This window comes from Ursus arctos, unplaced genomic scaffold (assembly GCF_023065955.2).
Source record: "Ursus arctos isolate Adak ecotype North America unplaced genomic scaffold, UrsArc2.0 scaffold_1, whole genome shotgun sequence".
Taxonomy (NCBI): Eukaryota; Metazoa; Chordata; class Mammalia; order Carnivora; family Ursidae; genus Ursus; species Ursus arctos.
In genome coordinates this window covers 82,289,481-82,302,736 of record NW_026622763.1, presented here as the reverse complement: position 1 = coordinate 82,302,736, position 13,256 = coordinate 82,289,481, and positions in this window count along the sequence as shown.

The following is a 13,256-nucleotide window of genomic DNA, read 5'->3' as shown; positions in this document are numbered from 1 at the left end:
TAGGTGGAACTGAACTTACCAGCGAGTTCTCTTCTTCCTCACGGGAGTCAGTTTATGTGATTGCGGGGAGGTATAGTACACTCCTTTCATTGCAATTGACAGATCCTCAACTCGAAAGAGTTTAAAATGAAACAGGATTAGAAGTAGGAAGTCACAGCTGTTGTCACACAGAGATGGATTCCAGGGTTCCAACAGTGATAAACTTTCTGCCATGTGGGCTTCACCCTTAAAGGGGCTTTTTCCATGAGATGGTGCCTAGACACTCCAGGATTACCAGATCCCTAGTACCCAAAATCCCTATCTCTCTCTCTCAATGTCTGGATCAGGTTTTTCAGAAGATCTCCTGTTGATCCTACGGGGGCAAGATGCCACCGCTGAACCAGGAGTGCTAGAGGACGGCATGTTTGCCTCGGCCACCCTGGCCCCATGGCCACCACGGTGCAGGGGAGATGGGAACTTGGGACCGCTAGCTCCAGGGGGAGGGGGGGGAGCAGTCAAAGAGATGTTAGGCTGACAAATGCTAACATATATCTGCTGCAGGAAGACTCCTGAATACACAGATAACAACCATGCCTCCAATTTCTCTGGGTGATCCCAAAAAAGCCTTTTTTTCTGTAATATGAACAATATTTTTCCTTCTGTAAACATTTTCCCTGATAGGTCCACCTTTTCTTGCTACAAGAGTTTCCTTCTATTAGAATAGATTATTATAATTTCCAAAGTAATCTGGAAATAAATTTCTTTCTCGAAATCATAACTATTGGATTGCAGGAGCCAATTGGGTTCAACCTGGTGCAAATGAATGGAAGTGGAAGCTTAATTTACAGCGGTTTGATCTGTAGATTACCTAGAAATGGGCCAGGCCCTCCCTATAGGATAACTTTTGTCTTAAATGGACCAGAGAGCTTCCCAAGATTTTCAAAAATTTCTTTTCAATAGAAAGGTTTTGTGTACAGTACAGACCTCTTCACAGCGACATCTGCTTAAGATATCAGTACGTACCTAAATTTCAACTCCTTTGTGGGTGTGCACCACCAGCCCCCCCATCCCCGCTGCCCAGAATCTAAATAAAAGCTTCTGCTCTTCCTGTTATCTCTGTGGCATTAATTAACCTTTTTAAGTACGCACAATACCAATGATGTCAAGTTAATAATATCAGCAGGAAAACTGTCCAACTTTAAAATCCCCACAGTAGTCATTGTTTAATACATATGTACAATTGACTATTGGTAGTATATGTCTATATTTATTGATATGGCAAACTGTTCCTGATATTTTAAGTAAAATAACATTTGTGAAAAGAGCCTCGAAGTAGTATCTCATGTTTCTCTGTGCATGTAGGTAATAGTCTGGAAAAATCAACACTACAATGTTAATGGCATTTGTCTCCAAGGTATGGGATTCGAGATGACATCAATTATTGTTTAGCTATTTTTTCTGCAATGAATATTTATGAATTATGTAATAAGAAAGAAAGGAAAGGAAAGGAAAAGAAAGAAGAAAATAAAGAAAAATTTACGATTTTGTCTCCAAGCCAAACTGCCTTCATCATAAATGCCTGGAGGTCAGGGAACCAATTTGGCTCAATACACAACAGACAGCAGTCTCTAAATCGAGCATTGTTGTAAAATTCAGAAAATAAATGTCTACGTACACATAGTCCTGGATACCTGAGAGAGATAGGCATTCACAAAACTGATTTAAAATGGAACAAGAAATACGTGCAGTGAGAGTTTAACATAATTCTGTGGCAGTGAGCAAAGAGACACGGGGGTGGTCTGTAAAGCGTGGAAGACAAAGCACAAACAGAGACCTATGGAAATGGGGGCCAGCTATGGGGTCCTGGGGCTGAACTGGGATCCCAAAGGAGTGACATAGGTGAGCCCCAAGACTCAGGGCCAGAGCCATCTGCCACACAGTATGGAAGCATTTCCAATATTTTCACAAGCAGTCCAGGAAGGGGGTGGCCCTGGAGCTGCACCTGGAAAACTTAATACAAAGACTGGCAATGAGGAAAGAATATTCCAGGCAGAGGGAAGGGGCAGATCTGAAGATATGGAGGGGAGGCGATGTCCTGGGTAGCGTCCCAGAAGCCTAGCATGGGGTTAGGAAGAGCACAGCTCCTTGTTGATGCTTGTGGGCTGGGAAGATAAGTACCCTGAGAACCGCCAGCACTGCCTGCTCTGGTGGGAGATCCCCGAGGGGGCACTTCCTTGGGTCAAGAGAGAGGAAAAAGCAGATGCTGACAGCCCGCAGCTGGGAGCTGGCCTGGCACTCAGTGAGGCCATGATGTTTTCCAACGCAACATAAACAATTCACAGACTGCTATCACCAGTTGAGGTCACTCTGTGGCTGTGATGGAGCCAGACCGAAACAAGAGCACTCCATACCGTGTCCGAGCACGACAAGCAAGAACAAGGGCACCAGACATGGCAAAGCTGACCAAACATTCCAGATAACAGCGAGTGAGTGCTATTTCCTTCCCATTACAGCTTCGGCCTCACTCCATTCCTCCCGCCTCCCAGATCATATTTAGGTACTAGAACAGATCCCACCTTGTGACCCTCCCCCAAATCACTTAACACAAGACCACATCCTACACCAACGCCTCCAAACCCCCTCTTACTGGGCTGCCCCACGGCGTGCAGCCTCCCTCGTTGCAGCAAGTACCAATAAACTCAACTTTGTTGACTGATGGGTGCGCTCCTGCTGGTCTCTGGCCCATGGGGGAAAGGTAGCAGAATACGCCACCCCGGAATGTGCCTCTTTGGCATACGGCTTCTTTTGAGCTGGTAATTTTTAAGAAACAGCAGACACGGGAGCAGCTCTGAGAACAGAGTGCAGGTTACCTCTTTGTCAGGGACATCTACATTCACTACAAAAATCTGGGGGTTTTTGGTGCCATTTGTAAGTGTCTCTCTCTCTCTGTACCAGGAACAGAAAGAAGGATGACTCTAAATCCAAGAGAATCTTAGCAAGAGAGAAAGCAGCAATCTAAATCTATAAAACAAACTTCACCCTCATTCACCATGCTTTTCCTGAGAGCCTCCCAGAACGGGTCTCCCCACTGTACCCCAACATCTTTCTCTTGTCTTGAGCTAAAGATGGTATTTAAGATGGTGGCTTGGGCTGTCTTGGGGAGTGACTTGGGAGTTTCCCTGGAAATTTTACATGTATACATGAGGTCTACATGTTTATAAACTGTGGTTTTCCCTTCATAATCTGTCTTTTATTATGGAGTGTTTCAACCAAGAACTCAGAAGGGTAGAAAGTTATTTTCCCTCCTCTAAATTTTTGGAAATCCAGATGGGACCCTCTGGGACACACCACTTGCTCTAGAACCTACAGATGGGATCCTGGAAATCTGGCAGAAACTGGTGAAGGATAAGAATTCTTACCAAAGTCAGCTCTCCCAGATCTCTGCCTGTAGTGCCCAATCAAGAAAAGAAGGTTAAATTTCATTTTGACCTTTCCTTTCCAAATTCAGATTAGCAGGAGAAAACATTTGTAAGAATTAATTCTCTGAATCATGATTCATGTGAATTTGGTATTGGGGTACCCATTGGTTATTGATCCGGCAGCTATTACTTTCCTATTTATCTCATTTCATGTCCTGAGAACTTAGCTTTTAGAAAGCCCCTGAGGATGGGGCTGATGGTCCTAGAAACTGACCTGAAGTTGAAGTGTTGGAACTTTCGGCTGCACCCCCACTCCCATGCCTGGGGAAAGGAGAGGGGCTGGAGACTGAGCTCAATCACCAATGGTCAACAATTTAACCAACCATGACTGTGTAATGAAACCTCCTTAAAAAGCCAACAGGACGGGGTCTGGAGAGAGGCTTCGTCGGTGCACACAGGGGGCTACTAGGGGAGTGGTGTGCCCAGAGACGGTTTGGAAGCTCGGAGCCCTTTGCCCCCACGCCTTGCCATATGCATGTCTGTCATCTGGGCTGCCCAAGACTGTTAAGTGACAATAAATGATATATGTGTGACTACAGACTCTCTGAATACTAAGACTGTCCAAGAAAATTTCAGAAACACTTAGAGGAATAACCACTCCCTGTGAGAGAAACTAGTTCGATGGCCGTCGTCTTAATGCTAGCGGCCTTTAGTAAATGTCTTTTCTTTAAACCAATAAATAAGAAACTAAAACTAAAACCACTTAACATATAGTTTTACAAAACATGTGTCACCCAGTAAATAAACTGTTTTCCCAAGTTCTGTGAGTCACTGTAGCAAATTAATCAAACCCAAGAAGGAGGTCGTGGGAGCCTCCAGTGACCAGAAGTCCAGGTGACAACCTAGGCATTGACTGGTGTCTGAAGTGGGGTGGGGACTGGGGGGGGGGGCAGGCTTGTAGGACCGAGCCTTTCATCTGTGGAACCTGATGCCATTTTCAGGTAGCTAGTGTCAGAATTGAGTTACAATGTAAGACACCAGCTGCTGTCGCAGAATTGCTAGATGTGTGGAAAAATACCGCCCACCTGGTGACCAGAATATAGAAGTGTTCAGAGTATTGTGTGTCACGTAAGGGAAAACGATACCGTGTTTTTCCTTTACTTCGAAGTACCATAGTCCAATAGAAGGACCCAGGGCTTCTAGGAGAAGTGATTCATCCTGGGGCAGGAGCAGAGAAAATACAAGAGGAGTGTGGAACTTCTGGTACCAGAAAGTAGGAAAATGCTAAAAGAAAAAATGGGGAGCAAGGAAGGGAGAGATGCAGGAGCCAACCTGATGTTGCTCCTGATGACGAAAGCTGTAACAATGCAAACTGCTAGACCTCAGCTTGCCCCGGGCAGTGAGGAGTCCCTGTCACTGAGACCCTATAGGGAGCTTTGTAAAATGGTGACAGTGGGGGGCACCCGGGTGGCTCGGTCAGTTAAGTCTCTGCCTTCAGCTCAGGTCAAGATCCCTATGGGATCAAGCCCTCCTCAGGAGCCTGCTTCTCCCTCCCTCTGACATCCCTCTCCTCCCCTCCCCCCACACACTCTCCCCTCCCCCGCTCATGTTCTCTTTCTCTCTCTATAAAGACCTTATCTTTCTCTCTCTCTCTCTCTCAAATAAATAAAATCTTTAATAAAATAAAATAAAATGGTGACATTGGGAGGAGGCCTCTTCCCTACCCCCTCCTCACTGGAGCAATTAATTCTAATGTTTCTATTAGTTCCAGAGCAAACAAACCAAAAAATTCCCCATGAGGTATAATACACATTATCATAATTTTAGAGATAAAACCAATTGACACTATTAAGATGATTCTCCACTGCGGAAAATATTGAAATTCTTCAAGCATCTGGAATACATTTGCAGCTATGCGAGGCTGACTTGTTGGCACGGATAACACACATATCAGTGAGCAAGGACTGAGCAGCCGTTGAAAGGAGAGCAGGTCTGGAAGGCTGGCCCGCCGCTGTGATAGTCTTTCTTTCTGCCATGCGGCCAAATATAATCATTGACAATTCCAGTGTTTCCAGGGCATGGTGCCCATCACTTCACACCCATTTCAATCCTTTCACAGCAACCACATGAGTTAGATCCGAGTCCTCTCTGCTGTGACAAGGACACAAGTTCAGAACAGTTAAATGATTAATCCAGGGCTACACGCCCGTAGAGCAGCAGAGCCAGGATTGGAAGCCAGATCTGATTCCAGAATCCTCACATTTCACCCGCAAGCTCTGCTGTCTCTGCGTGGAAGGGGACACCCGGGAAGTTTGGGGAAGAGGGCGGAGGACGCAGAGACGTGTGTGTACTATTTCCCAGGACATGCCATTTCTCGCAATAATTTACTCGAACGTTGTAATTTCATCCAAAGCAAGAAGGAAAGAAGCAGAGGGGGAGGCAAGGAAAGTGCCCCCCCTCCACCACCACCCGGAAGCCTGGAAACGAAAAGGGCCTTTGAGAAACTCAAAAGCAAGAGCTGTTTGAGGAGATTTCAGGCCTTTAACACTCAGGGAACCAGACGGTATGTTGTAGCTTCTGTCATCTTCAACAAGATCGTCAGCAAGGCCGTAAAAGAAGGTGTGCTGTTCGGGTCCCTGCATCCAAGGGACATACTTGCAATACATGTGCGGGCCTAGACTTGCACTAATTTGCCCCCCTCACCGTCAACAACCCTGGTTCATCTGGGGAGGAACAGGCTGGATAAGCCAGCTCTCGGGTTTCTACTGCAGGACATCTGGCATCGGCGGGATCGCCTCACGAAGACAAGTCCTACAAGCTCAACGAGGAGAGAGAAGGAAGGCAGGGAACGTGCCGCACTATCCCAGGAAGTCACTCTCGGTGAGAAAACAGTAAGGATGCTTCCCAGTGTTGCTGTCAGAGAACAGAGGAAACCTGTCTCTGTGCTCCCAGGAAGACAAGAAATGTGAGCACAGGTTGCCCCTGCGGTCAGCCGTCTCGGTAGTGAGGATGGAGCTGGGTCACTTGAGTCTGTGAGGGAGGGCCACAGACCCCTCCTATGACGCAGGGACTTAGGGGTGGGGGCAGGCTCCTTGTGGAATTCTTTTAAAAAGAGATTTTGACAGCCCAAGACTGAAAACCCATAGCATTATGATTATTGTTTATTATCTTGAGTTAAAAATAATACGAATTTTTTTTTGGTTTTGGGTTTTTTTGGGGGGGTGGGGAGCAGAGGGAAAGGGAGAGAAAGAACCTTAAGTAAGCTCCATGCCCAGCACAGAGCCCAGCTCGGGGCTGGATCTCACAACCCTGAGATCATGACCCTGAGATCATGCCCTGAGCCGAAATCAAGCAGGTGCCCCCCTTTATTTGGTTTATAGAACAAATTTACCAAGATAGTTACTTGAAGAACTAGGAAGTCCAAGATCTATCTTTAGAAGACAGAAAACAAAGTGAAAACTCAGCTTGGATGGAGCAGCTGAGAAGACCCAGGGAAAGAGAGGACACAACTCTGGAAGGCATGCTGGGGGTTCCTGGCAGGAGTTACCTAACTCAGGAGCAGAGATGTGCTCCCTACTCCAACAGAGGATTTACCGGGTAAACGACCAAGTTTGAGAGGAGCACGAATGCCAGTAAGTTCTGAGTTCCCATCAGTGCTCAAAACACCCAACAAGGCATAGTGGCAGGACATTCATAGCAGTGCCTAATGTGGTGTCGACAGAAAGACTAGGAGCCGTGAAGACGGGCATCAAGAACTTGGCTGGGGGTCTGGAACCCACACCTACGAGACTGCTGCTCAAGCCTGGGCTTCTGTCCCAGTGGGGAATTCAGGCAAGAAGGTGAGGCCAGTCCAGCAGAATATAATTCCCACCAGAGGGACAGGCAGGCTGGTGGGGAGGACCTTGATGTCCAGGCTGCAATCTGGGATTTTGTTCACCTCTATTGCTCCTGAGAACACTGATTGTAACATATGTTGGTTTCTAAGCCAACTCTCTCATCGGCTTCATGATTAGAAGAGCAGAGCCTTTAGGCACCAGGAACTGCTGGTCCCCGGAAGTACTTGAGCAGATAGAGACAGAACTGTCCCAGAAGGGCCGGACTCAATACTGGCTCAGACACAGGTGAAGAACTGCGATGACGGGCACACATTCATTCGATTGATAGTTCCACACAGACTCAGAGAGCATTTACTACGCCCCAGGAACCAGTGCTGCTGAGTTAAGCCGAGAAGTTTCTGAGATAGTAAGACAGTAGCTGCCATTAGGCAGATAGGGGAGGGGACCAACACAGACTGAGCCCTTATTCTGTGCCCATCTCTATATCAGCTTATGGAAATGCAAAGAGGACTAAGACAGAGCCTTTCTCCTTAAGGAGCTCGGAGTCTAGCAGGAGAGGCAGGCCCACAATTAACTCCATGAGGTAAAATGCGGTCACCTGCGTAGGAGTTGAGGAGGAGAAGGGCTGCAGAGGCCAGAAAGAAGAAAGACGTAAATTCTTCCCAGGTAAGTAAGGAGAATTCCAGAAAAGGACTTGCTGTCTCCCAAAGAGATGACCTTGGAGATGGAGTTTGAAGTCTGAGTAAGAATTTAACAGTGGAGAAAGAGCAGAAGGATGTGCGACAACATCATGAGAAAGGCTGGAACCCATCAAGGCATGACAGGGTGTGGTGTGTTAGGTGGACTGTGAGGAACCCCGTGCGGCTGGAGGGAGAAGGTGGGTCACAGGTCACGGGTGACAGCTCAGAGAAGACGCTGGAGAGATGGGGTAGAGCAGGGTGTGAAGGACTTTCAGATAATAGGGGACCATGGAAGGCATTCAGCAGGCTTGGTGTACCTGGACTTGTTTCCTTAAAGATGAAGTACTGATAAACAGGAAGAGGGGTGGAGGCAGGAAACCCAGGGAGCCACAGAGCATGTGCAGAGAACCGGGCCTTGTACGGAGGACCTGTCCCATCAAAAAGGGATAGCCAGACGTACCTCGCCTCCCATCCAGGGAAAGGAGGCCCAGTGTGGCCAGATCTCCCCACTTTTCCTGAAAATCTAGAACTGTACATTCTGGTGTTGACTATCAACCCCCACTCTGATTTTTAATATTGGCTTAAACTTTTATTTTTATTTTTTTTAAAGATTTTATTTATTTGTGAGAGAGAAGAGGGGAAGCCAACTCCCCACTGAGCAGGGAGCCCAACATGGGGCTCAATGTGGGGCTCGATCCTAGGACCCTGGGATCTGACCTGAGCTGAAGGCAGATGCTTAACCAACTGACCCACACAGGCGCCCGTTGGCTTAGCCTTTTAAAAATCACCCTGTAGGGGGCGCCTGGGTGGCACAGCGGTTGAGCGTCTGCCTTCGGCTCAAGGCGTGATCCCGGCGTTATGGGATCGAGCCCCACATCAGGCTCCTCTGCTATGAGCCTGCTTCTTCCTCTCCCACTCCCCCTGCTTGTGTTCCCTCTCTCGCTGGCTGTCTCTAACTCTGTCAAATAAATAAATAAAATCTTAAAAAAAAAAAAAAATCACCCTGTAGGGCAAGCAAAACTTCCTCAGTTACATTTCTGCACAATTAGGATCAAAAGAGAGATTGAAAATTAAGTCAGTATAGTTGGTAATTAAGTCCTTGAGTCAGACTGACCTGGGTTTGAAATCAGGTTTTCCCTCTAACCAATTAAGGGGCCAAGGGTAAGTTAGATTAGCCTCTCCGAGCCTCAACAGCAGGATGGTTGGCTGGGTTATTGTGAAGGACAAATTAATATGCTAAGCATTTAGCACAGAATTTGGCTTATACTCTGTACTCAATATATGTAAGCTTCTGTTGTCATAACTGTTATAGTATCAATATTATACATTTTATTATGCAGTCAAGGCATTATTCTCCTTTTCTTGAGTTTTTTTTTAAGATTTAAAGCACAAGTAACTACTAGAACATTAAAAAAAAAAAACAACCAACTTCTGTTTCCCCAGTTTTGATATCCATAGTAGTAAGGAAAGTAAAGAAAAATGTAACCGATATTATTTATCCTCCCTTTGGGAAAAAAAAAAAACCAGGAAATATGGACCTTAAATTCATCTACTCTTTGTCCCAAAAATATGCAGTAATTACATTTTTAAATGAGCCTCATCCTTGCTTTCCCTTCCTTTGAAGTCTTGCACATAAGTTTTAACTTAGCAAAAAAATTTCCAGCTTCCATTTTCAATAATAATGGAGCTTCGTAGCCATTTTTAATAACCTAACCTAAACTTAAGGGCAAAGTTGATTTTTTAAGAAGCCAATATGAACAAATCTCTCACTTGCTAGAGATAAGTGTTCAGTGTTTTACACTTAATCTGCAAAATACTTTTTTTTTAAAGTAGGTTCCATGATGGACGTGTTGCGCAACATGGGGCTCGAACTCACCACCCTGAGATCCAGACCTGAGCTGAGATCAAGAGTCAGATCCTTAACTGGCCGAGCCTCCCAGGCGCCCAATTCCGCATGGAGAGCATCCAGCAGAAGTTCAGCAGTAACTGTTGCGTGACCTGTACTCGGAGTTTCAGTTCCGTCTTCTCGCAAAATAGGAAAGGCAAGACCAGCCTGCCAGGTCAGAATGCGGATAACTCTAACTGAGCTGAGGCCACTGTTACTTTGCTGGGCAGGACTCTTCCAATGGCAAGGGACTGAAAACTAATTCACACAGTCTTAAACGAAAAAGAGAATTTACTAGTCTATATAATCTAAAAGCTTTGGGCATGGATGGGTACAGGGGTTCAGATGAGATCATCAGGAGTCCTTCCCTGTAGCCCTGTGTCTTCCTCAGCTCTGTTTTCTCTGTGTTGGCTTCACTGCCAACAGGCTCTTTCCGTATGGTGGACCTCAACAGCTCCAGGCTTACCACACCCTGTGTCTCAGAATCCCAATGGAGAGCTCTAAAAAATCTTGACATTGAGTCTCACTGGCCTAGCTTGACTGAATTTCCCCTTTCCTGAGCTAGTCACCGGGGCCAGTAGAATAGAAGACTCTGAATGGCTGAAGGCGAAGCCTGAACTCAACCCTAGAGTTGGGCGATAGAATCCCTGAGACCTAAGCTGCCTGGAATGAGAATGAGAAAGAGACATTCACCTAAAGAACATGAGGCACTAGAAAGTGGTATGGATTCTAAGCAGGAATAAAAATAGATGTTTGCCACCCAACTAATGCCCACTGCAAAATCCAAAGAAAGTCGGTAACTTGGTTTGTTTGTTTTTTTTTAAAGATCTATTTATTCATTTTAGAGAAGGGGGGGCAGAGGAAGAGAAAGTCTTTTTTTCTTTTTTTTTTAAGATTTTTATTTATTTATTTGAAAGAGAGAGAGGGAGCACAAGCAGGGGGAGCAGCAGCCAGAGGGAGAGGGAGAAGCAGGCTTCCCACTGAGCAGGGAGCCCAGGACCCTGGGATCAAGACCTGAGCCAAAGGGAGACACCTAACCAACTGAGCCACCCAGGTGGCCAGAAAGTCTTTATTTTTAAGGATTTTATTTATTCTTTTGAGAGAGAGAGAGACAGCACAAGCGGGGAGAGGGGCAGAGGGAGAGGGAGAAGAAGACTCCTCACTGAAAAGGGAGCTTAATGCAGGGCTCGATCCCAGGACCCTGAGATCATGACCTGAACCAAAATCAAGAATTGGACCCTTAACCAACTGCACCACCCAGACGCCCCAGTTGGTAGCTTGTTTTATGCCACAGCATGTAGCAAATACCCCAGCTACTTAAGGGGCAAGCTAGCTACCAGCTCCATCATTATGAGGAACACAGATGCCAAAGTCTATTGATAACACTCTGATTTCTCAGGTCAACAGCCTGTCAACTTCAACTTTATGAAACAGAACATGATTTCCTTCTTCCTTGGAATTTAGAATGGTTTTTTTTTTTTTTCACATGTTACTGGAAGAACTTAGGGTTAAGTAAGAGCTTCCTGTTGATGAAAGTGAGTAGACCCTGGAATGGAATTAATGTGTAAAGTTGTAAGATGGTTCTACCACAAACTGTCTAGAAACTAGGGTCAATGACCTTGCTGATCTGTTCAAGGCCAGTCTGGGAGTGATCCCAACCCTGTGGGATTTCCTCCCTCCCTCACTCCTTTGAATGGCCGAGTCTTCACACAACCATATGCCTAATATGGCCCTTTAATCTATTATCTCATTTTGAAAACCAGACTTGGAACTTCTGTAAAGTTCTAAAACCAATGCTTTGTAAAACTCCCGCTTGTAACTAGCAGTGGGATTGTGTGACAAGAAGAGGTTTGATTTGGGGTCACAAGTGCCCAATATGCTTCTTCTGAGTTGCATGGTTTTATGTGATTCTCTGAGCCTCAGTTTCCTTTTCTGTCACATGCCAGCACAAATTCCTGCCCTATCTGCCTCACCAGCTTTCTGTGAGGAGCAAATGCAATAACATTCAGGAAGCCCATATTGAGCTGGACCTTGTTCTACTTAACATGGGGGTAGACACACGTAATTATTCCGTAACAAAACTTCTGCTCACAGAGCCACTCAACTTCAAACACATTCCTAGACTCTCCCCCAAGTGAACAGCTATTCATACTTGAATGTTTTAATAAATGTGGATAGAAGTTCATTTAAAGCTTAACCTCCCTCCCTTTTAGGGAAACAATCATATTTTCTCCTTTAATAAGGATAATTATGAATTGCTTAGTGGACTTTCATTCCTTTCTTTGTAATTCATTTATTTTTTACCTTTAGATTGTGGAAATGTTTCCTAAGACAATATTTTTTTAATCTGTGTTATTTCTGGATGCCATCTTTTTTTTCCATCTTGAGTTTGTAATTCTTTAATGGGTACATATGTCTCTTCAGTGTCTAGTAGATTCTTGCCATCTCTTCTTACCACTTCCTCCCTCCACAGACCATCAGTGCAGCACCTGCCCAAACCCCATCAGCCCAGCGCTCTGACACATTCCTCCAGAGCAGTGGTTTTCCGTGCTGGCTGCATATTTGGATCACCTGGGGGAGTTTTCCCAAAAATCCTGAAGCTTGGCTTCACCCCAAAGATGAGACTGAGTTATTCTGAGGCATCCCAATGTTTGCAAAGTTCCCCCAGCTGATTCTAACATGGAGGCAGGACTGGCAACCACCGGGATAATTTGCCTTCTGAACAAAGTATCTATTTTTTTTAAGTTTATTTATTTTTTTCTGTAATTTCTACATGCAACACGGGGCATGAACCCCCAAGCCCAAGATCAAGAGTTGCAGGCTCTTCCGACTGAGCCAGCTGGGCGCCCCTGGAGCAAAGTGTTTAAATAGCTGTGACCATGGCACACAAGGCAAATAGTCTGCTAATTCTGTTTCGGTTCTTAATATCAAGACATTACAAGATTTTATTTTATTTATTTGTCAGAGGGCGAGAGAGCACAAGCAGGAGAAGCAGCAGGCAGAGGGAGAAGCAGGCTCGCCGCTGTGCGGGGAGCCCGATGTGGGACTCCATCTCAGGACCCTGGGATCATGACCTGAGCTGAAAGCAGACGCTTAGCCCACTGAGCCACCCAGGCGCCCCAAGACATTACAGATGTCCATTCGACAGAACTTCATAACCAGGTATGTAAGGTTGTGTGTATCTCACGGGCTCTACGTCCACAGGGCTACTTGGTCTGTGAATGTCACATAAAAATAGGACAGAAATTAAGAAGCAGACCCAGACAAAGAGGAGGGCAGGCACGTTGGGCTGAGGGTGTGACTGCCATTTGTACCTTTGCGTCTGGCCGGTATACCGTGTGCCAAATCATCAGCGTCCAGTAAACCCAGCTCCTACCGGCCCAGTCCTACTCAGGTCACCATCTCCCCCCCTCCTGGCTCATTTCCACCTCATACATCACTTCCTGAAGATCTTGAG